This window comes from Triticum aestivum, chromosome 6B, assembly GCF_018294505.1.
Source record: "Triticum aestivum cultivar Chinese Spring chromosome 6B, IWGSC CS RefSeq v2.1, whole genome shotgun sequence".
In the NCBI taxonomy this organism is placed as follows: Eukaryota; Viridiplantae; Streptophyta; class Magnoliopsida; order Poales; family Poaceae; genus Triticum; species Triticum aestivum.
Genome location: NC_057810.1, coordinates 118,691,843 through 118,704,496, shown reverse-complemented (window position 1 = coordinate 118,704,496; position 12,654 = coordinate 118,691,843). Strand labels below are relative to the sequence as shown.

The window sequence follows — 12,654 nt, the reverse complement described above, 5'->3', positions numbered from 1 at the left end:
GGGGAAAATGAGTGTGTAGGTGTGGCTGTCCAAAATATCTAGCTGGTCCCAGGTTACTAATGGCGCACCACCTACAAATGCGCCATTAGTAACCCCGGTTACTAATGGTGCACCAGCTGGTGGTGCGCCATTAGTAGTTTTGCAAAAAAATAAAAAATATATAGTAGTGGCACAATGTGTGGCTGGTGCGCCATTACTAGTTAAAACTAGTAATGGCGCACTCTTCCCTGGTGCGCCATTAGTATTTTTAGAAAAAAAATTGTTACTAGTGGCGCACTATGTGGCTGGTGCGCCATTACTAGTTAAAACTAATAATGGCGCACTCTGCCCTGGTGTGCCATTAGTATTTTTGGAAAAAAAAAATTGTTACTAGTGGCGCACCATGTGTCTGGTGCACCCTTAGTGTCTTTCACACTAAAGGCGCACCAACACATGGTGCGCCACTACTATATAGTAGTGGCGCATCACATGTCTGGTGCATCATTAGTGGTCATATCATCTATAGCCCTTTTCCTAGTAGTGATGCTACAAATAGACATACGTCTATCAGCGGTGAATTACTGAACAAAATCTAAAGATACTTAATGTTATTATTTTAAGCACATACTTTTTATTTGAAAAACATTAAAATACTCTGTAGAAATTGTTATGATCAAGTGAAGTGCACTTCATAACTATTTTATAGAACTAACTTTTTATATAAATTTGAGAGCAACATCTTAAGGTTGGAATTAACAAAAAATGCATGTACTACATCCAGCATCATCTTAAGTAGCAACACACATATATTAGGTAGGTGTGTGTACAGAAAGCTATCGATTGAGCAGCATTTTAGTACATCATAGTAGCTAACTAGCTATGCCCGCGCGGCGGCACGCCGCGCCCTGTTGATTCATTGCCGTGAAATTGGTTCGATGTTGCTAAGGAAATTTGTGATGTTGTGTGAGGTGTTGCTGAGTTGACATACCTTTTTTTTTCAATCGGCTGTGATTCAATATAGAAGATATGTGTGTGAAATTGTACAGTCATAATAAGGCAAGTAATGATGCGCTGTTAGTAAATTGCCTTGATATTTTCAATTGTAAATACCTCTTCCCACATAGCATTTGTGTGATATACTCCTCTATTATAGTTTACACTGAAAAGAAACAAAGAAGTTGAACAAATGTTTAATAGAAACTACTGTCAAATCTAAAGTTAATTCATTGAGAAGAGTATGAGGAGATGTTATATACATGCTACTTATTTCGATGACAGGAGCATGATGAGATGTTACATGCTAACTGATTTCTCTGTTCGCTTGTTTGGAGCAGCGTGGCTGATTTTATCCCTAAAACTCCCAACTCTCCATAATAGAATAAAACTGTAAGTTTCAGATCACATCATTAAATATCTTGAAGAATTTAATGACAATAAAAATGCTATTTCATTTTACAGCAAAAGAAAGGAACAAGTAGCTAGATGCATCAACACTATAAATGGACAAACTGAACTAAAGACTACTTTATGATCCTTCCAAATTCATTCACAACCCAAACCATGAAATAAAGTAATTCAAGGTTCTTACAGAAGATAGTGGAAGCACGACAAGGGAAGGGATTTTGATCGTTGTAAATTGACCAACGATAACACGGAAAAAAGAAGATCATAAGATATTTGCACAAAATAATTAGAAGAAATCACTTACGCTACATGAGCTCTGATGTGAATCCATATCAAATTTTCACTCAACTGTCCGTCATACAAAAATGGCCACCCTTATTTAACATGGCACCACAAAGGTACTCTATGTATAAATGGAATGAGTTATATATTTCACACGTACACGATTAAAGGATCTACCATCAGTGTATCGAGATTCTACCGCATTATACTAAAGAACGATTTTACTGAACAATAGCACTTGCAGCAAAAGATCAAGGTGTACTTTGGTTGAATATGAAAGCGTGGAATTACATTATAGTACCAAAGTACGATTTTACTGAACAACAACACTTTCAGCAAAAGACCAGGCTGTACTTTGGTTGGATATTAAAGTGTGGAATTAAATTTATGTAATATTTTCTGTTTAACTCTTACGGTTTCCTCGTAGTTAATCAGAAATGTACTATACCCATCTAATTGAGTGCTTACTTGACAATAAGAAAACTGAAAAGCGTCCCGTTCTATTCAAAATGCCCTGCTTTCGATCAGAAACGCATTAGACCCAGCTTTCAAGCAACTTGACTGAATATCTGAATCTTTACTTAACACTGAAAATTAAAGACCATCTCACTATTCAAAATGCCTAGTTTTTAGAGTAACCTCTTAGCAGCCATGATCTTGCAACACTTATTAGTTTTTATTTAAAAAATATTGGAAAATAGATAAACATAACTATGACGAATGATACCTTTATTCGATAGTGAGGCCAGCACAAAAAGAGTTCCACAAGCTTTAGCTTTAGCGCCAAATGATTCAACTGATGCTCCTACAAGCTTCTGAATTCACAAAGATTGTGCCGCCCAAAAGTGAGGGAGAGAGAGATTGCTCGTACAAAAAGTAAGCATCAGGGAAGAACACAAGTAGGAGTATAGCAACATAATGTCTGGACTGAGCTCATTATTTTTGCCTGCAGCCGTTCAGACATTACGCCGAACACTTGGCCTGCGTCGGAGCAGTCAGCTGCGCCCAGAACGATGCTTAGCCCATGGCGAGCTCCTCCACGTTGAGCACTTGAGCTCCACCTGCAGGGGAAGCAGTAAGCCACAAGAAGAAGTGTCTATGATTGGTGGGGCGGGAGTCGCGGGTCTGACCATGGTCGCTGCTGCGCCCGTTGTCTGGCATGTGGACATCCATCGACTGCAGCAGAGGCAGTGAAGATAGTAGGAGGAAGGGGGCTAGGGGCACGTACATGAGACACCGGTGGAGGATGCAGGGTGCTGGTGGCCGCATTGTCGCGTCCCGTGCCAAGCCGCCATTCTCCACATCAGAAGAGGGACATGAGAGGTTGGAAACATCCCCGCTGCCAGTACTGCCCGCTGCTACATGTTGCATCCACACCGCACGTTGCCACTCATGGTCACCGCGCGCACGCGCAACCTGCCATCGCGCTGTGAGCTTGGCCTAGCTAGCCGCGCACAACCGCGATCACACGAGAGTTGTGCCGATGCCCACCGCCAGGAGTAGAAGTGCGAGACACCTACACCGCCACCGCGCGCTGCGTGAATCACTGCATGGCCTCGTGCTCGCTGCTGCAGTGCCAACACCGGGTGGAGCAGGAGGACGACGACCAACGACAGCTCCACGCAGCCGAGGAGGCCGACGCCGTGGCCCATTACAACAGCAGGAAGAACAAACCATGGAGCTAGTATAAACAAGAAGAAAGAAACGAACCACAGAAAGTAGACGAAGTACAGGAAGAAAGAACACCTATTTATAGTGTACAGAGAGATGGAGAGTATGAAACAAAACCAAACACAAAGTGTAGAACAACGGCAGGTGTAGAATGACCCATATAAACGGCGCCGCTTACAAAAAGCAAAACACAGACGCATTCAGAGTAGACCATGCAAGCGGTGCCAATCTCTAGAACATCCCTGAGAACTGAGTAAGCGGCAAGCTGGACTGTCCTGGGTGTCCCAATCACTTTTAAGTTTTAAATTACCCCAATAGTTCGCTGTCGCTGAACCAACTGCCGGACCGCACATACCTCCTTGTCTAGTTGTCATTGGCCCCAACCACGCGTCCCCAGGGCACCGCTTCGGCGAGTTATTATTGGCCAGTCACGTACTGAGACGCCGCGTCCCATCTCGACTGCATGCACCTTGTCGTCTTGTCGTTGGATCCAAGTGCCAATCCCCTGATCACCGCTTCGGGCAGTTGTAATTGGCCGCTCGTCCACTCAAGCGGCGCGTTCCCATTAGTCCGCATGCATGCAGTAGCTGATTTAACCACGTACCTTTGTCGCCTTGCATCTGAACATACGTGCACAGCGCTGACCACCGGTTTGCTCTCATTTCTTAACCATTGTACGTGGTTCCTCTCGCATGCGAACACGTACATATATTTTCTGTGACACAACCTGGCCTACTGCATGCTAGAACGGCGTAAAAAGGAGAAGCAAAATTGAAAACTAACACACCACGTGAACCACATACATCTTGAACGGCTAGAGCCACACGGTGAAGGAGCAAGCAAGTTCAAAAAATTTACAAAACAAACTACGGCCACAAATGAGTTTCTACCCCGCCACATCCCAATTTAATACACGTGCCCTCATGCCGTTAGTCTATGGGTTGCTTTCACCCAAGTGGTGAAACCTGGAGGCAAAATCTTGGTTAGAAATAGAGGCTTGGGTATTTTCAGAATATATTGGTCGTTGAATAGTCGGAAGAAGTAAACAGATGGTTACCAAAAGCTTCGGCATTGTGGAGCTTACACAGTCTTCCACCTTATCCTGACCTTGGTATTGAATCACTGTTACAGCAACCACAAATATGGATATCAGATAAAAATCAGAAAACAAGTTGTATTCTCTGCCAAAACCATATGCAATACCTCCTATAGTAGGAGTATTTTCAGTAACTACTCTGATGTACTACTGCTCCTAGTTTCAGTAAACAAATAAAATACATGCAGAACTAACACATGGGATACTGAGCAAAACCAAAACATAAAGAGGAAATTATTGTCAGCGAGAAATATGAAGTTAAGTCTGATGTACCGCTACAGCCATACGTGTAACCTCGTCGGTATCCACCCCATCCGCGAAACTCTCTTCCGATTGTTGCCCGCGTGGACTATCCATGACAACAAGAAGACTATATGTAGAGAATGGCGTAACAAAATAAACAAGACTATCAAATTTCTGCTACAAAGAACGCAAAACTCTGTCAGTAGTTATAAAACTGAAAATAATATAATTTCTCCTACATCTACATATCATCAATGATGGATTTAGTTTCTTTTTGATAAATAATCAGAATGTCAAATGTATAGAGAAATATTAGAGGTCCATGCTCATACCTTTTCTTTAACCTGAAAAATATGGCGGTTAGCAGGGGCACATGAACCTGCACCGTACTTGGCACAAACCATGAAGAAATCACAGTAAGTCGTGAAATAGAAGAACAATATAACTATTATTTCGTATCCATTAGAAGTTATTCGATGAATTTGTATCAACAGTAATAGTGCAGGTCATAACCAAGAAATTAAGATCGGGCTTGAGTTCTATATTAGGAACCAGATCAAGAAGAGAACTAAACAAAATTTCAGAGAGGAAAGGGAAGAAAAAGAGCTTACTGGTAGTTGTACTTGTACTACCCCCGATCCAGCCGAAGCAGGTGGCACTTTGGACTCAGTCGTGGAAGTCCTCAACGGCAAGAAGGAACCCCCAGCCGGGCATCTCGAGGTCGATGTTGAGTAACAACAGGATTGACATGGAGCCATTGACGTGCTCCACGCGCAGGCTCGGGATGAACTCGTCGACACCTCCGCCACTGGTTAACGATGGGTCGGCGTGCCTAGGCGAAGGGAAGAGGCAAATGGGACTCCATCCGGTGACACCTCCTCGTCAAAGGACGGGCACGCTTCCCATCTCCCAGCTGCTCGTCTAAGATGAAGACACGGCGGACCCATGGCATGGTGTAGGGCGGCAGGGATGTTCGCCGCCTGGATCGGGGGAGATCGCGGGTGTCGTGGAGATGTGCGAGATTTTCTCTTGTTTTTCATGGGTAGTTCGGGATTGGGAGAGAGGTCTTGTTCTCGAGATGGAGATTGGGTTGGGGAGAAGGTGTTGAACGTTGGTTCTGCCCTGTTTTTGCGTCGATGTGGTGCGTGAGGTTTTCGGTAGATTTTTTTTGGGAAACGTTTGGGGCCGGGGCACCGGCCGAAGCTTCGGCCGATCCAGTCCACGCGCGCACGCTGCGACCCAGTCGCGAGCAACCACGTGGCGCTGCGGATCTCGCGAATCTTGCCTCATTCCTGTCTCGCAGCTCCGCGGATCTCGTCCCCATCCTCATCTCCTGCAGCGCCGGCGCCCACATCTCGCCGTCGGCCATGGAAGATCGAATCCCCCGCGCGTCCATGGATGTAGATCTCACCCCGCCATGCTTTACAGCCCGTTTCGTCATTGGATGCAGCCCGTTGACCAATCCCCATCCCCGGCGGTTGCAACTCCCACACTTCTCGTGCTTCTGCCTCGCTGTTGACGAGCCGGACGACGATGGTCGACACCGGAGGTTTCTGCAGAATCGTCGCACCCCCTCATGTTGCAACCGTTTTAAAAAAAGCTCCATCCCCTAGATGAAAAGCTTCAACCGGATGTAGAGAAAGCTACAAGCGGTCAGCGTCATCGCCGGAAAGCTACAACCGTTGACATGAAATGGTACATCCTTCGATTAAAAAAGCTTCAACCGAAACGACACAAAAAGCCTTGCCCAAGTGCTGCTAAAAAGAAAATAGCTACGAATAACAGGCGGATCTAGCCGCCGCCGCCGCGGATCGGGGAACGGGCAGTCGCGGGGGGATCCAGCTCCCCTGTTTTCCTTGCTATGGCTATTCGTACACGGTCGCAACAAAACTATTCTTTTTTGCTGCAACGGTTGCTTCAGTCCGTGTATGCGCGCAGATCTAACGGTCCATGCAAACCGCATCGGACGGCTGGGCCTCGACCGGCCCAACTGTTGGGCCGGTGCGCTGGCGCAGATCGCTGTCCATTTTTTTTCGTGCGTGCTATCCTACGAGGGGAGGAAAGGGCCGAACTGTGTTTTTTGATGTGGATCTCGTACGTGGGCTGAGTTGGCGATTTTTGGGCTGCTGCGGGCGTGTGGCCCTCGCGAGATGGTTTTCGTTCGAAGGGAGGAGGGGATCAAAGGGAGGTGGTCGAACCACGAGGGGAGGTCGAACCATCACGACATTTGATCCTCCTTTAATAGTAGAGATTCGCTCTATAGGTTTGGTTTTCTTTCCTTTTTTCTTTGGTTATTTTTGTTTTTTCACTGTCTTTCTTTGATTTTTCTTTTTTCTCTCCAATATAACTTTCATGTACTTTGTTTTTCATTGGTTTTCTTTGTTGTTTCTCGGTCTTCACTGGTTTTCTTTTCTTTCTTCGTTTTTGTTTCGGTTTCTTTTGTTTTTCTTGGTTTCATTGCTTTTTTCTTTTCTTTATGTTTACTTATTTTTTCTTCAGGTTTCTTTGGTTCTTTGTTAGGTTTTCCATGATTTTCTTCGGTTTCTTCATTTTATTACCATTTTCATTGGTTTTCTTCTGATTGTTCTTTCGTTTTAATTTTTTCTTTATGTTTTTGTCGTTTTTCTTTGATTTTCTATGTACATTTCTCAAGTACATGTGAATCATTTTTTAAATAAACGTTCTGATGTCCAGAAGTTTTCTATGCATCAACAGTTTTTATAGAAGTTTACATTTTTTGCATAAATTAGTAGCATTTTTAAATTCAATAATCAACATTTTTTCCATATACATTTTTTATGTCTACGATTTTCACAAACATATTCATATTTATGAAATGTGCGCACGTTTTTAAAATGTCATAAACGTTTTGTACATTCTATAAAAAATCATACACATTTTAAATATTTATTTTAATTATTTTAATATTTGTCAGCATTGTTTGATTATTTTTTTGTAATGTCACACACATTTTCGGGAACAATTGCATTTTCAATAAGCTACGAACATATTTTCAATTAAGCTAACATTTATTTTGCATTGTGTTAACATTTTTCATATTCACTTTTTTTATGTTTGAAATATGTATTTACAATATTTTCAAAATTAAGAGAAAAAGAAAAACAAAGAAAGGAAAAACATGAGAAAAGATAAACTTATGTGAAACCTACGAGTGATGGCCCATTTCGTGACGTTTGATGCAAGCGCTCGCTCCCTCCAACTTGCATTAAGCAAGGTATATGTGCGCCCTACATACCCCTCAGAAAAAAGGTGCGCCCGCATTTCCTATTCGGCACCTTATGCCTTGGTTGTCTCATTTCCTATTCGGCGTCGTATGCGCTGGTTGTAGTACTCTTTGCAACCGGCACCCCCCCCCCCCCCCCCCCCCCCCCCCCCCACACACACACACACGCCCTAGGACGGCATATTCCCATTTTTTTTTCTTTTTTGTAAAAACTTCAGAACATATGCTCCCGAACAGATTCGAATTCCAAACCACTTGACTTAGTACAAAACAGCAGTAACCAAGTGGACCAGCTTTCTTTCTTGTGGATAGTTTACTTCTTTTTTCTTTTTCAACGCTAAAAGAATGCAATGGTTTGCCAGTTTGGCTTTCTTTTTTTGGTTTTGTTCAGTAGGTTTTTCTTCTATTTTCTTTGTTTCTCTTTATTTTTCATTATATTTTATTTTTAGAAATTCACTCACTTTTAAAAAATCATGAAAACATTTCAACATTTATGAACTTTTCTTAAATTCATGAACTTATCAAATTTGTGAACATTTCCTTAAATTCATGAAAAAAATTCAAATGCATGAATGCTTTTCAAATCCATGGACTCTTTTCTGATATTATGAACTTATTTTCAGCACATGCGAACTTTTTCAAAGTTTTTGCATTTTTCCCAAATTGATGAACTTTTTCCAAAATGTGAACTTTTTTCTAATTCATGAAATTGTTCTAAAAATTGATATTTTTTTTCAAATCCATGATTTTAAAAAATTTACCATGGACTTTTTCAAATTAGTAAACTTGTTTCAATTTCATGTAAATTTATGAAATTCTACTAACTTTTCCAAATCCACAAAAGATTCAAACTTATCATCATTGTTTAGATTTTTGAACTTTTTTCTTAAATTAGTATTTTTGTCAATTTCATGAACTTTCTTTAACACATGATTTTTTTTCTAATTCGTGAACTTTCGCCATCTTTTTGTGCATGTTCGTGAATTATTTTTGAAAACCTTGAATTTCAAATTATTTCACATTTAAAAAAATTCAAATAATTCAAAATTCTAAATGATACATTAAACACATGTGCAATAAATAGCGCGGATACAATTGTTCGTAAACTATTTGCACTACAATTAGTGCGTAGCATCTAGTAGCTCTATTGGTTAGCCGAACTCAAACACGGGTGTAAACGAAGTTTATTTCCTAGAAAATCCATCTTTTGTGTTTTTTCCAAGCTATAATACAATTCGCTACGTGCGTGTTTGTGGGCCGGCCACCAGGCGCTTCAATGAGCGCCAGTTGCCATCCGCCCCTGGGGGAGTTGCTCTCCTAGGATGAAATATCAAAGGAGTACTCTTAGCAAAGATTCACTCCCATCTTCTCGGGTTGTGATAAGTTAGTATGCATGCATTGCGTCACTTGTCGCAACTGGGGAGTGTTCCCTTTCTTCATACATTCATTTTTTTAAAACAGTGTATCTCTTAAATCATGGATCCACATCTTGAACCGTTTTCACCATTGGATTTCTCATGTCGAGATCTTTAAAATTAGATCTCATGTTGATAGATTTCGACGAACATTTTTCATGAAAAACCGAACCTATAGCATTTTCCCCTTATGAGAGGATTCCCCATGCCTCTCACGAAGCAAATCTGTGCTTCCATGATAAGTAAATTTGTGACTCTCGTGGAAGTAAATATGTGCCTTCACGAGAAGTAAACATGTGCCTCTCGCGTATATAAAATAAAATTAATAAATCCGAAGGAAGCGTCCAGAAAGCAACACGTGAAGCGCTCCCAAGCCACCTTGACCATTTTTTTGCATGATAATACGTGTCTCATTCATATCATAAAGAACAAAGTACAAATAACATAAAGACCGACATGACAAAACTGAAAAGATAGCAGAACATCTCTAAGCTTGACACCAACGCTCGTCAACTGCCTCTGGCACCACCACAGCAGCCATCGAAGAAAAGAATGACGAATCACTACCTCACCTGAGCTCGACGCGGCTCCATCGCTGATATGCAGCTTTGCGGACCTCCAAGGTGGCTCGCCAAAAGTGAAGCCCTTACCATTGAACGAATCAGACCGGGGCAACACCCCGGACACGCCATCAAACTCTAGATCTAGCACCTCACCACGACTAAGACGCCGAAGGAAGAAACCATATCTGCCATCCACGAACCACGAGCCCAGCAGATATTCCGTCTTTCAGATGTCGTCGATGCAGACCATAATCTGCATCCGCTCCTGGACTACCTCCCAAGCTCCACGTCAACGCTGGAGCAAACGTCGTCACAACGGCGGAGCTCGAGGACACAGGTCCACCACGAGGATGCCGCCGCCACACCATCCTTGATTGAACAAACTGGTTTCTAAACCCATCCCAACCATATAATCGATGGCTTCGTCAGGAAAGGATCCGAAGATTCTTTATTCAGCGCCGTCATCGTCACCATCGAAGTAAAGACGATGAACAGCCTAAAAACTTAAACTATAAAAGTGTCAGGACCCCGACTCAATGCCACATCGATCTAGCATGTAACACCTCATATCACTTTGCGGCCTCACACACGGTATTCCCACGGGTGTCGTCTTACCTTTGCCCGGGACCGTTTGCGCCTTTTGGCACACGTATATGACAGTGTCGTTAGCATCCATATGATAAGGAGCCCGGGCTGACATGGCTAGTCGTAAACCCAAAGTGGCACTAACTTACAGGGACAGGCATCCATGACCCAGCATCGAACGTGTCGGTCATCAGCGAGTGAATCCAGGCTGTAGCACTGGGCTAGCAGGACTCCGGTGAACCGGGCTGTAGCGGGCTAACAGGACTCCGGTATTCATCGCGTGACATTTCCCCGAAGGGACAGACACAGGAACGAAGAAGGACACATGCCGGCCAGCCTAAGTGTTCCGGAGCAGTAGCAAGCTACCATGGCTCAGTGGAAACACTAGGAGACATTTCCCGGTAAGAGAGGCTACTAAAGATAAACAACTAGATAGTCAGATCCCACACATACCAAGCATTTCAATAACATACACACAATATGCTCGATATGTGCAAACACAACATGGCATCACAACATGACTCTACGACTCAAGTATTTAATCAATAGGCTCCGAGGAGCGAGATATTACAAACATGGGTCTCATGACCCAACACTCAGAGCATACAAGTCAAAGCACAAGCGGAAGCTATCATGTCTGAGTACAGACATCTATAAATGAAAAAGGCTGAAAAGCCTGACTATCTACCAGATCCTGCCGAGGGCACAAGATCGTAGCTGAGGTAACAAGCTAAACGTCGAAGACCACGCGGAATTACTAGTGAGACTGAAGTCTCTCTGCAAAAACATAAAATAGGCAAACGTGAGTACAAATGTACCCAGCAAGACTTACATCAGAACTATCTACATATGCATCATTATCAACAAAGGGATGGTGGGGTTTAACTGCAGCAAGCCAGCTTTGACTCGGTGGCTATCCTGAACTACGACTGCAAGTAACTCTTTTGAGGTGGCGCACACGAGTCCACATATTCACCATATCAATACACCACTATGGATCCGCTCTCGTCTCCCTACGAGAACGCCATCCATAGCACTCACGCTTATCTTGCGTATTTTAGAGTATCCACTTTCACTTGTCTATGAACTGATATAAGCAACCCAGAAGTCCTTTTCCGCGGACACGGCTATTCGAATAGATCATATTAACCCTGCAGGGGTGTACTTCTTCACACACGCTCTCACCACTTACCGCCGTTTACACGACATGTACTCGGCAACCTTCAAGCGGAAGCCCAACGTGGGTGTCGGCCACAGCCTACCTAAACACTCAAGTCTCTAGTCCAAGTTTATCGCCTATTCGGGTTCCATCCATGAGGAGATCCGGCCGGAGTTTCGCTCATAGCCCCAAACGATATGAACAGGGTTCCGTGACACCAAACGGGCGCCCGGTTTACCCGGCCACGTGCCTACCGCATCACAGCCCACCCCTACGGTCAGCGCTGCCCACGGCCTCCAGCATACTACAAACACCAGAAACTACTTGCAACTCCTGGACAGAGGACAAGGGTGATTAAGAAGCCGAGAGGGTCCATTGGTTTCGGGCCCAATGCGTGGTAGTAGCTGAATCATGGATCACAAACACAGAACTCAGTTCCTGAGGATGGCTGCAATGAGACAACCCACCATGTACTCCTACATGGCCTCCCACCGCTACCTTTACCAAATCGTATTCACACACTTAGCTCACACACAGTAGGACATGTTCACACACCTCTGATTCATCCCTGATGAATCAGACCTGACTCAACTCTAAGCAGTAGCAGGCAGGACAAACAAGCATGAATGAGTAGGCACAACAGGGCTCAAACAACTCCTACTCATGCTAGTGGGTTTCATCTATTTACTGTGGCAATGACAGGTCATGCAAAGGATAAAGGGGTTCAGCTACCGCAGCAAGTAACAGATGAATCGGTGTTGTCCTAATGCAATAAAAGAGAGCAGGAGCGAGAGAGTGGGATTTTATCGGAATGAACAAGGGGGTTTTGCTTGCCTGGCACTTCTGAAGATAACATTGAGTCTTCATCAGTGTCAACGATCACATCATCGGAGTCACGTCTATCGAGAGGGGACAAATACCGGCAACACAGAAGGGAACACAATCAATGCAATGCACAATATGATGCATGATCATGACATGGCAAAATGAATGTGTTTTGAGCTAATGCAACT

At 43.5% G+C, this 12,654-nt stretch overlaps 1 long non-coding RNA gene across 1 annotated transcript; it reads right to left on the bottom strand.

Moving 5' to 3' along the window:
* Positions 1 to 283: 283 nt before the first annotated feature.
* LOC123133702 (uncharacterized) lies at positions 284 to 3,446 on the bottom strand. Its single transcript, XR_006465361.1, has 3 exons — positions 2,796 to 3,446; positions 1,236 to 2,726; positions 284 to 1,138 (listed from the first exon to the last, which is right to left on the bottom strand). It is a non-coding gene; the product is annotated as an uncharacterized lncRNA (long non-coding RNA).
* Between the last annotated feature and the right edge of the window lie 9,208 nt (positions 3,447 to 12,654).